At 40.8% G+C, this 15,246-nt stretch overlaps 1 long non-coding RNA gene across 2 annotated transcripts in view; it reads right to left on the bottom strand.

Moving 5' to 3' along the window:
- The window catches only part of LOC109579098 (uncharacterized), an 84,016-nt gene that overhangs the window by 35,195 nt on the left and 33,575 nt on the right, over positions 1-15,246 (bottom strand). The window lies entirely within an intron of this gene.

The following is a 15,246-nucleotide window of genomic DNA, read 5'->3' as shown; positions in this document are numbered from 1 at the left end:
ATTTGAGACCCTAAACTTTGCTCTCTCCATGGGCAGTCTCGTGGGCAGTGAGCAAAGGTGAGGGTGAGGATCTGCACTCCCAAAGTCCACCTCAGCTCTGGACGGGTTCAGGGCTGCTCTCAGCCTTCAACCCATCCCATATATCTCCATGACAACACCCTCTCATCCATCCACCCATCTATCCATCTTGCGTTCATTCATCTGATACTGAGTGCTCACTAAATGCCAGGCCCTTGGCTGGATACTACAAAGTTTACTCCTTATGTCTTTCTTTTCACTTATTTCTTTCCTAAGAAGAGTACAGAAGCAGAGCCCAGGAGTCCCAGTAGAAAATGGGCCAGCTGCCGGCTGGGGACCAGTGACAGCCAGGACTTCCTGTCCTTTGAAGAAAATCCTGGGAGGTAAATCTGTAGGTTTCTTTGAGGTCCTGGGGGTGGACCCCCATTGCTCATCACGCTACATCCCCCACTACTACCACATTGTTTTATTTTTCTACATAGCACTTATTACCCTGGATAGGTTCCTCATGTATTTGATTATCATTTATTGTCTCTCTCCACCCACCAAAATGTAAGCTGTAAAGACTTTGTTTTGTTCACTGCAACTTTCCTAGTGGCCAGATCAGTGCCTAGCCCATGGATGGCACTACTCAGAAATATTTGTTTTGGGTGGATATATGGATGATGGATGGAGGGATAGTTGGATGGATGATGGATGGATAGGTGGGTAGAAGAATGGATAATAGACATGGTTCCTGCCCTTGTGGATTTTTTGGTTTTGTGAAGGAGACTACAAATTAAAGAATCATGAAGGCTGACACCACATTTTCATTTTCACAGCTATGCCCTCAGCACCTAGAAAAGGTTGCACATGTAGTAGATGCTCAGTAAATATTTATCAAAAGAATTAACTTTTTAGGGAGACAAGAAATACATGAAGTGACCAGGAAAGAATTTAAAGGAATAAATCCCCTTACATTTGTATAATGCTTTTCATTTACATGCCTTTTGCCGAACACAAAGGTAGATGTGAAAACTCTATAGAAACTAGAGATCTCCATACAAATAGTTCATCATCCTTGCCGTGGTTCAGCTTACTCCCCCAGCATCCCAGAATAAGGATTTTATCCTCTGAGCATCACTACCCTCAGAGAGAGGCAGTGGCCTGCTCTGTGTCACCTGGATAGTGTTCTGACTTGAGGTCCTAAGCTTTGCTCTCTCCATAACTCTTCTAAAAATACACTGTCACCAAATGTTTGGAGAAATGATGCGGGTTGATTACATGTGGCCAGCGTTAAGCTCAAGTCCAAAGATCAAGCAGAAGAGCTAAGGAAACTTGCAAATGAATTGAGTTTATATTTTGGTTCACTTTTTTCAGCAGACTCTTCCATTTCATCCTTCAGAGAGAAAAAAAAAAAAAAGCCTATTTAGAAAAGGGCACGGGGTCTCCAGGAGGGAAAACCCTGAATGCCTTTAGGCTTTTCTCTGCCATCCCTGCCTTTTGGGTCCATGGTCACTGTGGAATTTGGTCGGTTCTGCATCTTTGCCACATCTGAGAAGCCAGGCTCACCTTTAAGGGTCTAAGGAAGAGCAGGCGGGAGGTGGGTATGGTAACCCAGCCCTTGGGGAATTCCCAGCCCTGTGGGAGACAGAAAGCTCCCAGAGCTGCAAAGCAAGCCCCCAGGCAATGCCCAGAACCCTATAATGCTGAGAGTCAAAGGAAGTGGCTCCTGTCACACCGGAGCCTTCGGAGGGGCGCCCAAGTAGGCAGGGCTGAGTCTGAGCTTTGGAATCCTTCCTTGGCCATGAGGAAGAACTCCTGGCCAGCAACAGAAACCCAGCTTAAACCAGCTGATGGGGGAACACAAGGGAGATTCTGGCTCAAGTCATTGAAAACTCCCTGGGTAAGTCTGGATCCAGCTCCTGAAGAATCTGCCTCTTCTCAGCTGTTTTGTCTGGAAGGCCGTCTGCTACAGTGGCCAGAGCCACTCTAGGTTCACATCTTTCTAGGTTCAGGTCCACTGTCAAGGGGTGTTGCTTTCTAGATGGCTCTAGCTGGAGTCCCAGAATTTGCTCTGACTGGTTCGGAGATGAAGCTCTGATTGGCCAGGGCTGGTCACATGCTTCGCCCCTGGAGCTTGTGGGTTGCAATCAGTTCCGCCCCCCCAACCCAACCCAAACCCTGTGAACCGAGAACCCAGAAGGAAGTCTTGGCTGGGAGGCTCTGAGTGGAAAAAAACGGGAACTAGTTACTCTACAGGATAAAGCAAATGTTTGCCATAGAGGGTTGTGATTATGACTCTGCTCTTTCAAATGAGAAAATTGGGGTCCAGAGAGATGAAGCAGCTTCCCCCAAGTCACACAGAGAACTGGGGAGAAACTTTCTGTGTTGCTTAAACATCCTGCTCTAAGTAGTACCCACGATGCTGGGTCACCTGCTGGCTGTCCTGAAAACTCACCATTTGCGTCTGCATTCTTGGGAAGACTGGTTCTAAGAAGGATGTCTGTCTAAGCACGCTTTCGTCTGGAAAACCATGTCATCTGCCCTGCGGGATAAAGAGGGCGCTTTTCACTCTTACTGACTTGGAACTGAAACATTATTGTAGTAACTATTTGTTTCAGGGAAAAAATTGTAATTGCTTCTAGATCCACTCACTGGTTTCAAGAGCACTCTAACCTTTAACTTTCTCAGTACAAAAGGAGGCTTGCTGGGCGGTGAATCTAACAAGACCATCATTTATCGCTGGCAGAGTTCATTAGTCAATCGTAACAGTTTAATTATTAGCATTTTAATGCATGAGCATTTAACCAGACAGAACAACAAGCTCTGGAGTACAGAACAAGACTTCTTAAATAGAGCTGAATTAACCCGTACAATTGTTTGTATTGTGGTGTGTTATTAAAACAAGATGATTAAAATGCAAAAAACAAATAGGTCCCTATATTTAGCCAACAAACCAGCATTTGGCTTCATGGTGTTGAGCGGATGGGTGTTTTTCATTTGTTTGTTTGTTTTTTTTCACTTGAATTTGGAATTTAAAATTTTTGTTTTATTTTTCCTGCCCCAAGTTATAGGTTAAAATGATACAAAGAGGATCTACTTTGGTGAACCAATTTGTGATGAGTGACTTTAATGAAAGACAGACAGAAGATGTAAGGAGAAAGCCTGCAAAAGGCAGTGAGTGACTCGACCTGGGTTCCATAGCCCTCAATTCTAGCTGCACAGAAGAATCACCTAGAGGGCCATTTTTTAAATATGTATTTATTTATTTATTTGGCTGTGTTGGGTCTCCACTGCGGCCAGCTCTCTAGCTGTGGTACACAGGCTCTAGGGTGCACAGGCTCAGCAGATGCAGTGTGGGCCCAGTGGCATGTGGGATCTTAGTTCCCTGACCAGGGATTGAACTCATGTCTCCTGCATTGGAAGGTGGGCTGTTAACCCATGGACCACCAGGAAAGTCCCCTAGAGAGTTTTTTAAACTGCTCTGTCCAGTCTGCACCTCCAGAGAATCTGACATTCTGGTGGTCCAGAGTGATTTTTTTTTTTCAAATTCCCAGGCCATTCTAACGTGCATCCAGGACTGGACACTAGGCTCTATCTCCATCAGACTTGCTGGATCACTAAGCTACACTTTTCAAATAAAAATAAGACTTTTCAATGTTCGCAGCAACTTTATTCACAATAGCCGAAAGTAGAAACAATCCAAATGTCCATCAGCGGATGAAAGGATAAACAAATGCATTGTGGACAGCCAGTGGAATATGATGCAATCTTAAAAATAAATGAAATCTTGATATATGCTACAACATAGATGACTTTTAAGACATTATATAAGTGAAAGTGTTATTCGCGCAGTCGTGTCCGACTCTTTGTGACCTCATGGACTGTAGCCCACCAGGCTCCTCTGCCCATGGGATTCTCCAGGCAAGAATACTGGAGTGGGTAGCCATTCCTTTCTCCAGGGGCTCTTCCCTATGTGAAAGAAATCACGAAAGGGCAAATATTGCATAACTGCATTTATGTGAGGTTCCTGGAACAGTCAAATTCATAGAGGCAGAAAGTAGATTAGAGGTTACTAAGGTCTGGGAGAGGGGAGGGAATGGGAGATTATTGTTTACTGGGTATAGAGTTTTTATTTGAGATGATGAAAAAATTATGGAGATAGATAATGGTGATGGTTGCTCAATGATGTAAATGTGCTTAATGCCACTGTGTTGTACACTTTAAAATGCTAAAAATTATACATATTGTATTATGTATATTTTACCAAAATTTAAAAATGAAAAAACAAAAAATAAGCTTTGCCATTTTCACGTGGTAGAATTAATGGGTGTTATGTGAGACTGTGGATAAAAGCCTTTCGTAAGGCTTAAGACAATGTGCACATTTAAGGTGGTAGTAATATTCTTTAATTATTTGTTTTAATCATTTTGTTTTAATAAAAGGCTACAATATAAACAGCTGGGAAGGTTAATTAATAATGTCAAATCTAAATGAGTATAATTAATGTCACTCAGCAAAGGCCTTCACTAGACTCAAAACATATTTTCTCTTGGGGGTAATCATAGCCTGATTTTTCTAAACAGTTTCTCCTTTGGCTAGGAAGCAGGAACTGTTAGAGAAGAGAGGAAGAAATGCAAAGTCCCACATTTTTCATTTGAGACTAAATATTCATAGCATAGTCTCACATGTGGTCTATAGCATCCTCATCCAGGCCTCTGGGAAGGAGGTCTGCGATGGCCTTGCCTACAACAGACACTAGACAAATTGTAACACACAACAGTCATAAAAACCAGCATTTACTGACTCTTTGCTAAATGCCAGGCTTCTGATGGAAGTATGGCTAGGGGTGGTTGGAAAGATGGATGGGCAAAGAAAAAGTAGAGGACTTCTCCTCATGACCAGTCAAGAACAAACTCAGAACCCCAAAGAATTTTCTATAAGTTCTTTACATTTAATTCAACCCATGTAATTCAATCCAGAGAGTCTATGGCGGTTGGGATTTGGGCCTGATTGCTAGATGGTGAAGATGTCCCTGGTCCCTCAGTGAATAGACAGAATTCCCTAGTTCCTCTCTTTCATCTCTGACCATCAGTGTTTGGTTCTTTTAAACTCTTGTCTTCCCATCCTCACCCCTCATGCATCGAGACCCTGTGAAAGGAAGAAGGCAAAGTGGAGAATCCTCAGGATTGATTGCCTCTGAGCTTATGGAAAGGTCAGGCTGGAAAAAATAGTTCTTGTCCCTTTCTGTGCTAGAAGAGTTTATGACTTGTTCTCTGCCTTGAGGTATAAGCTAGGAAAAATAGCAATTCCCCTCCTATTATTTATATGAAGACAGTCAGCCTCCCAGAAGTACAGGGTTGGTGGGCAAATGAGGAGAGAACTGTCTCTCCGTATTTTATTTATTTTGATTCATTTAAATGGTACTTTGCTGATATTGGATCAGCAATTGGTATATTGTATATCAGTATTGATATCCAATACTTGCAAATTGGATATATCATAACAAGATAAAATAATTTAATTCAGAGAGAAAACAGGATGCATACAATGCAGTATAGAAAATACCAAAACCTGACACCATATGGGATAAAGAAAGGGATGTGGGTGGCCATGAGGAATTGACAAGCCAAGGAGGATCCATAAGAGTAGCAATGAGCTTGACCCGTTCTTCCCTGGGAGGTACCTGCCATTCTGGGTTTCCAGCTGTATCCACAGATACGTGCTTTAACCATCAGATGAGCAGGGAAAGTATCCACTAATATCCTCCTGTAGAAACTGGGAGGGCGTGACTAGAACATGCGCCTGCAAGGAGGATCACCCCTCTTCTACTCTCTCTGTCCTGGGAGAATCTACAGCAGGCCAGATTCTCCTCAGACCGATTTCGGTTTGGGACTGACACGTACCCTGATTGGTAGTAGAGCTTCTCACAAATCCACCATCTGGCACAGCTACTCATTTTGGCTGAAAGGTCTCCTAAAGCATTCAGAACCAAGTTCCACCTGGATTTTAAGGTTATCTCGCTAACACCTCATCTCCCATCTACGTTTGGGCAACAGAACTTCCTGGAAAACTCTCCAAGGCCAACCAGCTACAAACTGAAGCCAGTAGACAAAGTTAGGATTTCAGCATCACATAGCGTGATTTTTAACTCCTCCTTTCCCATCTGCCAACTGTCTCAGGAATGTTTGCCCAGAAAGTGCAGTGGGACGGGCCACTCTTTCTATGAATCCTAACAACACTGACTGGCTATTCTTCAAAATTGACTGAGTTTGGGGGCTACCCCGTATTCTCTAGGATGATATTGGCTCATTAATTATTGAAGTTCAGGTTCATGAAGTTGGAGAATGAGTTTCCTATCTATGACTAAAAGTTCACATTTTTCATGACCAGTATTTGCAAAGATCAAAACCCACAATGCCAGCCTCCCCAGATTCCATCTATTCTCAACAGGCTTCATTCATGAACCATGGGAACAGGAATGGTTCAGGGAGAATTCGTTACTTTATCTTCAGGACTTAGGGGAATGACTGGTAAATACATAGTAAAGATGTATGGAATAACAGAATCCAACTTAGTTCCAATTTCTGAGCATCTCTACCAAAAGATTATGATGTGCAAAAAAAAAAAAAAAAAAGACAGGAACCTCCAAGGAATCAGAGAAAGTGTTTTCCTAAGAAATAGGTACTGCAATAAACAGGAGAAGTTTTTAAGAATTATCTAATTTGTATTCTCAACACCATATCAAGAGCAAGTGATAATTTAAAAAGAATCAGAGATCAGGAAATGCTATTAAATGATGGGGAGCACAATTTCTGAATTGAAAGCAACAAGTAGCAATTTTTGAATACTTCTAAAGTTTTAAGTCAATGAAATACAAAATAAGGCCAAGAAATTTTCCCAGAATAAAGAGTTGCACATTTTAAAAGGAAGGATTTTTTTAAATTATTCAACAGATTCAGTTCAGTTCAGTCGCTCAGTCGTGTCCAACTCTTTGCAACCCCTTGAACTGCAGCACGCCAGGCCTCCCTGTCCATCACCAACTCCCAGAGTTCACCCAAACTCATGTCTATTGAGTCGGTGATGCCATCCAACCATCTCATCCTCTGTCATCTCCTTCTCCTCCTGCCCTCAATCTTTTCCAGCATCAGGATCTTTTCAAATGAGTCAGCTCTTCCCATCAGGTGGCCAAAATATTGGAGTTTCAGCTTCAACATCAATCCTTCCAATGAACACCCAGGACTGATCTCCTTTAGGATGGACTGATTGAATCTCCTTGCAGTCCAAGGGACTTTCAAGAGTCTTCTCCAACACCACAGTTCAAAAGCATCAATTCTTTGGCGCTCAGCTTTCTTTATAGTCCAACTCTCACATCCATACATGACCACTGGAAAAACCATAGCCTTGACTAGACAGACCTTTGTTGACAAAGTAATGTCTCTGCTTTTTAATATGCTGTCTAGGTTGGTCACAACTTCCTTCCAAGGAGTAAGCATCTTTTAATTTCATGGCTGCAATCACCATCTGCAGTGACTTTGGAGCCCCAAAAAATAAAGTCAGCCACTGTTTCCACTGTTTCCCCATCTATTTGCCATGAAGTGACGGGACTGGATGCCATGATCTTAGTTTTCTGACTGTTGAGCTTTAAGCCAACTTTTTCATTCTCCTCTTTCACTTTCATCAAGAGGCTCTTTAGTTCTTCTTCACTTTCTGCCCTAAGGGTGGTGTCATCTGCCTATCTGAGGTTATTGATATTTCTCCTGGCAGTCTTGATTCCAGCTTGTGCTTCTTCCAGCCCAGCGTTTCTCATGATATACTCTGCATATAAGTTAAATAAGCAGGGTGACAATATACAGCCTTGACGTACTCCTTTCCCTATTTGGAACTAGTCTGTTGTTCCATGTCCAGTTCTAACTGTTGCTTCCTGATCTGCATACAGGTTTCTCAAGAGGCAGGTCAGGTGGTGTAGTATTCCCATCTCTTTCAGAATTTTCCACAATTTCTTGTGATCCACACAGTCAAAGGCTTTGGCATAGTCAGTAAAGCAGAAATAGATGTTTTCTGGAATTCTCTTGCTTTTTTGATGGTCCAGCAGATGTTGGCAATTTGATCTCTGCTTCCTCTGCTTTTTCTAAAACCAGATTCAATCATCATTTATCCAGAATATCAATGTAGATAGCCAAAAAAATGGAGATAGAAGATACAATAATATAACAAATACTAGAAGAAAATTTTATAAAACTAAAAAAGAAGAAGAAGAAATAAGTCTTTAGATACAAAGGGGACACTGAAGATCAGACAATATTAATTTAAATAGCTAATATATAGAAATATTCTGATAATTAGGTATTAGTCTTAAGAAAAATACTATAATCCCACCCAAGAAAAGGAAACCCATCTGACCTCAAAATTCTTCCCAGCAACACAAAACAAAAAGATTAAACAGCATTGACCTTTCCTTGGGGGGAAAAGTAAGAAATAATATACAAAATTTAAAGTACTCAAATCATAAGTACACAGCTTAATGAATTTTCAAAAAGAAACACCCATATAATAAGCAGTTGGTTAAGACCAGAATATGACAATCAGCTCAGAACCCCAGCATGCCCCAACAGCCACTCCATACCCCAAAGGGTAGCCACTCTCCTGACTTCTAACCCCATAGGTTCATTTAGCCTATTTCATTAATAGAATTTTACATGCATAGGTGGGGTCATTCAGTGCGGAGTCTTTTGTGTCTGGCTTCTTGTGTTGAGCATTATGTTTCTACTTGTATTTGTGGTTTGTTCACTCTCATTGCCAAATAGTATTCCATTATACGAATATCTTGCAATTCATCCATTCTGCTACTGGTAGACATTTCATTAATGAAGGTTATCTTTTGGTGAATATATGTTCGAATTTCAGCTGACTATGTAGCTTCAAATGGAATTGTTGCATAGTAGGAAGACATATGTTTAAAGTAAATGGATGTGGTCAAATGATTTTCGAAAGTGACTGTAGCAAGGGTTCCAATTCTGCCACGTCCTTCCAACATGTAGTATGCTTGTCTTTAATTTCAGGCATTCTGGCAAGTGTGTAATTGTACCACATTGTGGTTTTAATTTGTATTTTCCTGATGACTAATAAAATTTAGAACCTTTCTATATGTTTTTTGGCCACTTGAATATCCTCTTTTTGAAACGTCTGTTCAAGTCTTTTACATATAGTACTCCTTTGTTTTAATAACTCCCATTGTATCATGTCTTGATACCTGGTAGTATAAATCCACTTTTTCATTTCTTCTTCAAGATTGACTTGGCATTTGTTGGCCTTTGAATTTCCAGATAAATTTTAGAATCAACTTGCTGACTCCACAAAGGAAAAAGAAAGCTTTCTAGAATTTGTTTGGGATGACACTTAATCTATAAAGGAATTTTGGGAGAATACTATCTTTACAACATAGAGTCTTCCAATTAATGAACATAGTCTATCCTTCCATTTACCCAGGTGTTTTAAATTTTATGTCAGTAACGTGTTGTAGTTTTCAGAGCTTATGTCTTGCACACCTTTTTAAACAGCCATTCCTAGGTATGTGATTTTTTTTTTTTAATGTGGCATTACTACAAGAATAGACAAATAGATCCGTGGAGGTTCTGTTCTACTTGTGAGTATTGAAAATATTTTATACCTTAATCTAAGTGTTTATACAGATGTGTACAACTGTCAAAACTAATCTATTTGTACCCAATTAATGTATTTTATTCATTTTCTGTAGTCTTGCTTTACTACAACAAATGGGTATGAAAAAGAAAAATATGTAAAATATATGGAAGACAATGCAAAACAGAAAAAATATACTACTAATATAAGATGTAAATTACAATCAGGTATAAAAATTTTTGACAAATTAACAAAGCTTTTCTCTTCTTGATGGTATCACCAGTATAATAACCATAAGCGTACAAGGAAGTAGGTAATTTTATGTACTATTAGTGGAAGGATAAATTGGTATAGCCTTGCTAGAGGGCACATGGGCAGAAGACCTAAAAATATGCATGCAAGTCCACTAGAAATTTATGTTTAAAATCTATCATGGATGTAGCATGTGCTCAGACACTCAGTCGTATCTGACTCTTTGTGACCCCATGGACTACAGTCTGCCAGGCTCCTCTGATCATGGGATTCTCCTGGCAAGAATACTGGAGTGGGGTGACATTTCCTCCTCCAGGGGATCTTCCCAACCCAGGGAGCGAACCCACGTCTCTTACATGGCCTGCACTGGCACGTGTATTCTTTACTACTAGCTATCTGAGAAGCCTAGATATAGCATAAGCTATTAGGATATTCACCAACCAAAAAAAGCCTATGATAATAAAATAATGAAATCTAGCTAATATTAGGGAATTAATAAACTATGATATAGAACATTGAAATAGTATCAACTATTAAAAATTATGACACACAGAAAAACTTAATGATGTAGGAAAGATTCTCAATGCAATATTCATCCAAAGAAAGTAGTCTGTAGTGGTGGTTATTCAAGAAGTTCCCAATTTAAGTTTTAAATTTTAAATTTATATATCTCATCAGAAAAAAATTGTAACCATGTGAAATGATGGATGTTAACTAAACTTATTGTGGTTATCATTTCACAATATATAATATATCAAATCATTGTGTTGTACACATTAAATTTATACAATGTTATATAACAATTAGATCCCAAGAAAACTGCAGATCTAACAGTTTATCATATATAAAGTGTAAACATATACTTTATATATATATTCATATATAATATACATATTATATGTGATTGTTTTATATATATATAAACTTTTTAAAAAGGAATAGCAGGATACACAGCTAAATGTCAGCAGTGACTATTTCTGTGAATTGAGATTATAGGTAATATTTCCATTTCTTCTTGTGCCTTCACTTTTTATGAATATTTAACAATGTACATGCATTCAGTTCAGTTCAGTTCAGTCACTCAGTCGTGTCCAACTCTTTGCGACCCCATGAATTGCAGCACACCAGGCCTCCCTGTCCATCACCAACTCCCGGGGTTCACCCAAACTCTTGTCCATCGAGTTAGTGATGCCATCCAGCCATCTCATCCTCTGTCGCCCCCTTCTCCTCCTGTCCCCAATCCCTCCCAGCATCAGAGTCTTTTCCAATGAGTCAACTCTTCGCATGAGGTGGCCAAAGTGTTACCCTTATACTATTAAAAATAGTATTCTGGGACTTCCTTGGTGGTCCAGTGGTTTAGACTTTGCCTTCCAATGCAGAGCATATAGGTTCAATCCCTGGTCAGGGAGCTCAGATCCCACTTGACTCAAGGCCATAACATAAAACAGAAGCAATATTGTAACAAGTTCAGTAAGACTTAAAAAATATGATATCTTAAGAAATTATAAGAGAAGAATGATATGTAAAATTATATTCTAATATATTTGAAACTATCACTGAATAAGACTCTTTTCTTGCCAAGAAATATAAATTTGACCAAAGAAAAATGTTATTTGTAGACATAGAAAAACACACCAATCTTTTATTGGGATTGTGGATGATTTCTTTTCCTTCTTAATATCCATCTTTAGTTTTCAAGTTTTGCCAGTAAATACGTATTAATTGCATAATCAGTAAAAAAAAAAAAAAAACACCAAGGACAAAGGTGTAGTTTCCTGTGCTGCTGGACTATGAACTTTGTGTGATACTACAGATATCTTGCAATGCTCTGGACACAAATACTGAATCATTCTCCTTACCCAAACAAGCTCAGTGCCAGTGCCTACCCACAACCCCAGCAGCTTCCACACATGTAAGCTTCCCATTGAGACAGGCATTATTCTTAGAATTTTTACAGGTGAGGAAAGTCAAACTAGATAGATAGCATAGTCACTCACTTAAAGAGGCTCAGGTAATATAAAGGGGAGGAGGAATTCGAACCCAGATCAGCCCACGTTCAAAGCCCATGCCATTTTTACTACATGAGTAACTTTTATTATCATATCACAACCAAGACCACCAGATTTGTTGTAAACTCTTAAGCCATGGTGCAGAGGGCTTCCTTCAAGATAAATATGCCCCAGTTTGGAATGCACCAGCTTTATTGAAAAATATTACTGAAATCAAAGCATTTTGCACAACTTTATTCATTATTTTTATGGTACTCCAGGATTTTTGTGGGATTTGTTTTTCATTTCACTTCTGTAAGCCTGCCAATGCTTTAAAGCAGTATTTCAATGGAAGAAAAAAAAATTTTTTTAAGCAGAAACTCAACAATGTTTTCCATCCTTTTTTCATACAGTTTTGGGAAATTCTCCCCTCCTGTTCCGCCCCCACTCCATGTCCCTCTTCCCTCATTCTCATAAAGTGCAAATATAATACTCAAGCTACTGTTTAAACATCCCCAAAGGTTCAAAGAAATTAAATCTGTGGTTGGCCAAGTTTTGAAATGTTAACTGTATCACTGGCAGTTGCATCTGAGAAGTCACAAATCATTCTGATGCAAAGGCCACAGAAGTGCATGCTCCGTAGTCCCCGAGCAGCGGGGGACCCCCTGCTCTGTGGCCTCAAAAGATGATGAAGGGGGACTTCCCTAGTGGTCCAAAAGGTTGAGACTTCACCTTCCAATGTGGGGCTGCATGTTCGATCCCTGGTCGTGGAGATAGGATCCCACACGCCTCCTGGCCAAAAGACCAAAAGGTAAAACAGAAGCAATATTGTCACAAAATCAATACAGGTATTAAAAAAAGATGATGAAGGGCTGCTGGGAGGTGTGTACTGGACCTGCGAAGCCACTCCAGTCTCTGAAATGAACAGCCTGCTGAACTCACACGTCCCTTTCATCGCTCACACGTGTGTTTTCAATAGCTGCCAGATACTGCTGGCCCTTGAGAAGCTTACCATCTAGGTTGGGTTCCAAGCAGATAGATTTTAGAAAGCAAATTCCATTCTGCTTCTGTGGTGCAATCCTGCAATACTGTGGTTTTGAGCTGTGTTCCCTAGAACTCTGAGGATGGTTCAGAGGTGCCCTGGGGCTGTGGGAAGTGACTGTGAGGGGGAGGGCAGGGAGAGGGGAGGATTTTTTGCCCACAACCCCACCCCTCACTTCAACCGCAAGAGCTCTGCTCTGATCTGTTTCATGTACTTGGATTCCCCATCAGTTTTCTTTTGCATGAGAGACAATGTGGCTTTAAAAAGAAATTTTGAAAAGAATTCCTGCTTCACTGCATTGAGACACAGCGGGATGGGAAGAGAGGATGTCACTGCTCATTAGCACATTAAAAATGTGAAGGCATTTTCAATCTATAGGTGCCCAGAAAGGCCTTCCTCAGTCTAAACTCCTCTCTTAACAGCTGAGGACATTGTAGACCAGAGCTAGAGAGAGATATGCTCAGGATTACAGAGACTTCTCAACAAACGCCACTGCAAAATTTAAGAATGTTGAGGCATGATACAGGATGCTTGGGGCTGGTGCACTGGGATGACCCAGAGGGATTGTACGGGGAGGGAGGTGGAAGGGGAGTTCAGGATGGGGGACATGTGTACACCTGTGGTGGATTCATGTTGATGTATGGCAAAACCAATACAATATTGTAAAGTAATTAGCCTCCAATTAAAATAAATAAATTTATATTTTTTTAAAAAAAGGAGGATCAGGGTAGTTTTTCTACCGCGGAAAACTCAACCATAGGGTTTTATTAAGCAAATCACATTTCCAAAATGCATTTATTAGTATTTCCTTCAGTTCTGCTTCTTTTCAAAACAGAAATAAGTCGGAATAGAAACTTGAGAGCTAATACTATGATTGAACGGTGAAATTAACTTTGACCTTCTTGCCACTCGACGAAAAAAAAAAAGACATCCACTCTGTTCTGTAGTTCTTATTGATGAGGAAACATCAAATCTTTTTAGTAGAGATGATCTCATGAAGAAATGTCCTTATATAAACTTACAGAAGAAAAGAGTTGTGTTCTTCTTTTGATGGAATGTACCAGTAAGTGTAAAGATAACGCCTTTCCCATCTAGGATGACTCCTTCAGACAGCTGAGGTGTTAATGAGTGTCCCCTTCCACTGCCATAATAAGTGAAATAGTGGGTTTTGACAACTCTTGTTTTCTCTTCTCTCATTTCTCAGGGTCACATCTATTAACCCAAGGTTTCCATTCTGTGTAGCCTGTATTTACAAGTAAGACTAACAAACTCATAGAGGAGCAGAGGGAAAAAATATATATATGTTTGGGGGGAGGCACTGATTACTCCATATGCTGTTTCATGATATTATTAAACACTATTGATTTCTGCCGTGCGTCACTCACTCCTGTGCTCAGTGAAATCCACACTGGATCTCAGCGCATCCTTTTCACACGACAACCCTTTAAAGTGGATCCCGGTGCCACAGATACAGAAAAACTGAGGACTAACGCGGCTCAGAGGGCTTCCCTGCTGGTTCAGTGATGAGGAATCCGCCTGCCTGCGTTCAATCCCTCATCCAAGAGGATCCCCTGGAGAAGGGAATGGCAACCTGCTCCAGTATTCTTGCCTGGCAAATCCCCCCTGGACAGAGGAGCCTGGCAGGCTACAGTCAGTGGGGTCGCAAAGAGTCGGACATGACTTAGTGACTGAATAACAACAGCGAGGCTCAGAAGCTTGCCCTGTTTACAAGGACCTTTGGTTAAATATTCCAGCCATCTGCTGTGAGTCAGGCATTCCAAGTCCCAACACATAGGGATCAAGCCCCTGCCTTCAGTGACCTCCATCTTATGACCCGAGACAGCCAGCAATCAACAAATAAAAAAGGACAATAAACAAACAAGAAAATTGCAGACTGTATCTCAAGCCGGAAAGGAAACAAACCAGAGGAAGCAATGGAAAGCAAGAGGGAGTGGGAGGAGCAGGGAGCTTCCCATGAGTGACCAGGGAAGGCCTCACTGAGGAGGTGACCTTTAAGCTGAACCTGGAAGATGAGAAGCAGCCAGGGAGCCAAGGGTCACGTGGGAACAGCAGAGCCTGAGTCTTTACCAGGAGGTTCAGGAGGCCTCAGGCTGCCTCCTGCCCAGTTGCTCTGACAGCTCTGTAAGGTTGGCTTCACCTTCCATCGCACAGACACGCACGCCAGGGCTCAGAGAGGTTGAGTGACTTGATCAAGACCACACAGCCAACAGCAGTGCAGCACGATTTTAATCCAGGACCATCTGGCTCAAACCTCTGCTCTTAGCATTGACCTCATTTGATTTGACTCAATGACTAACATCA

The sequence above is a fragment of the Bos indicus genome, chromosome 26, assembly GCF_029378745.1.
Source record: "Bos indicus isolate NIAB-ARS_2022 breed Sahiwal x Tharparkar chromosome 26, NIAB-ARS_B.indTharparkar_mat_pri_1.0, whole genome shotgun sequence".
NCBI lineage: Eukaryota > Metazoa > Chordata > Mammalia > Artiodactyla > Bovidae > Bos > Bos indicus.
Note: the sequence above shows the minus strand (reverse complement) of the source record. Positions and strands in the feature narration are given on the sequence as shown.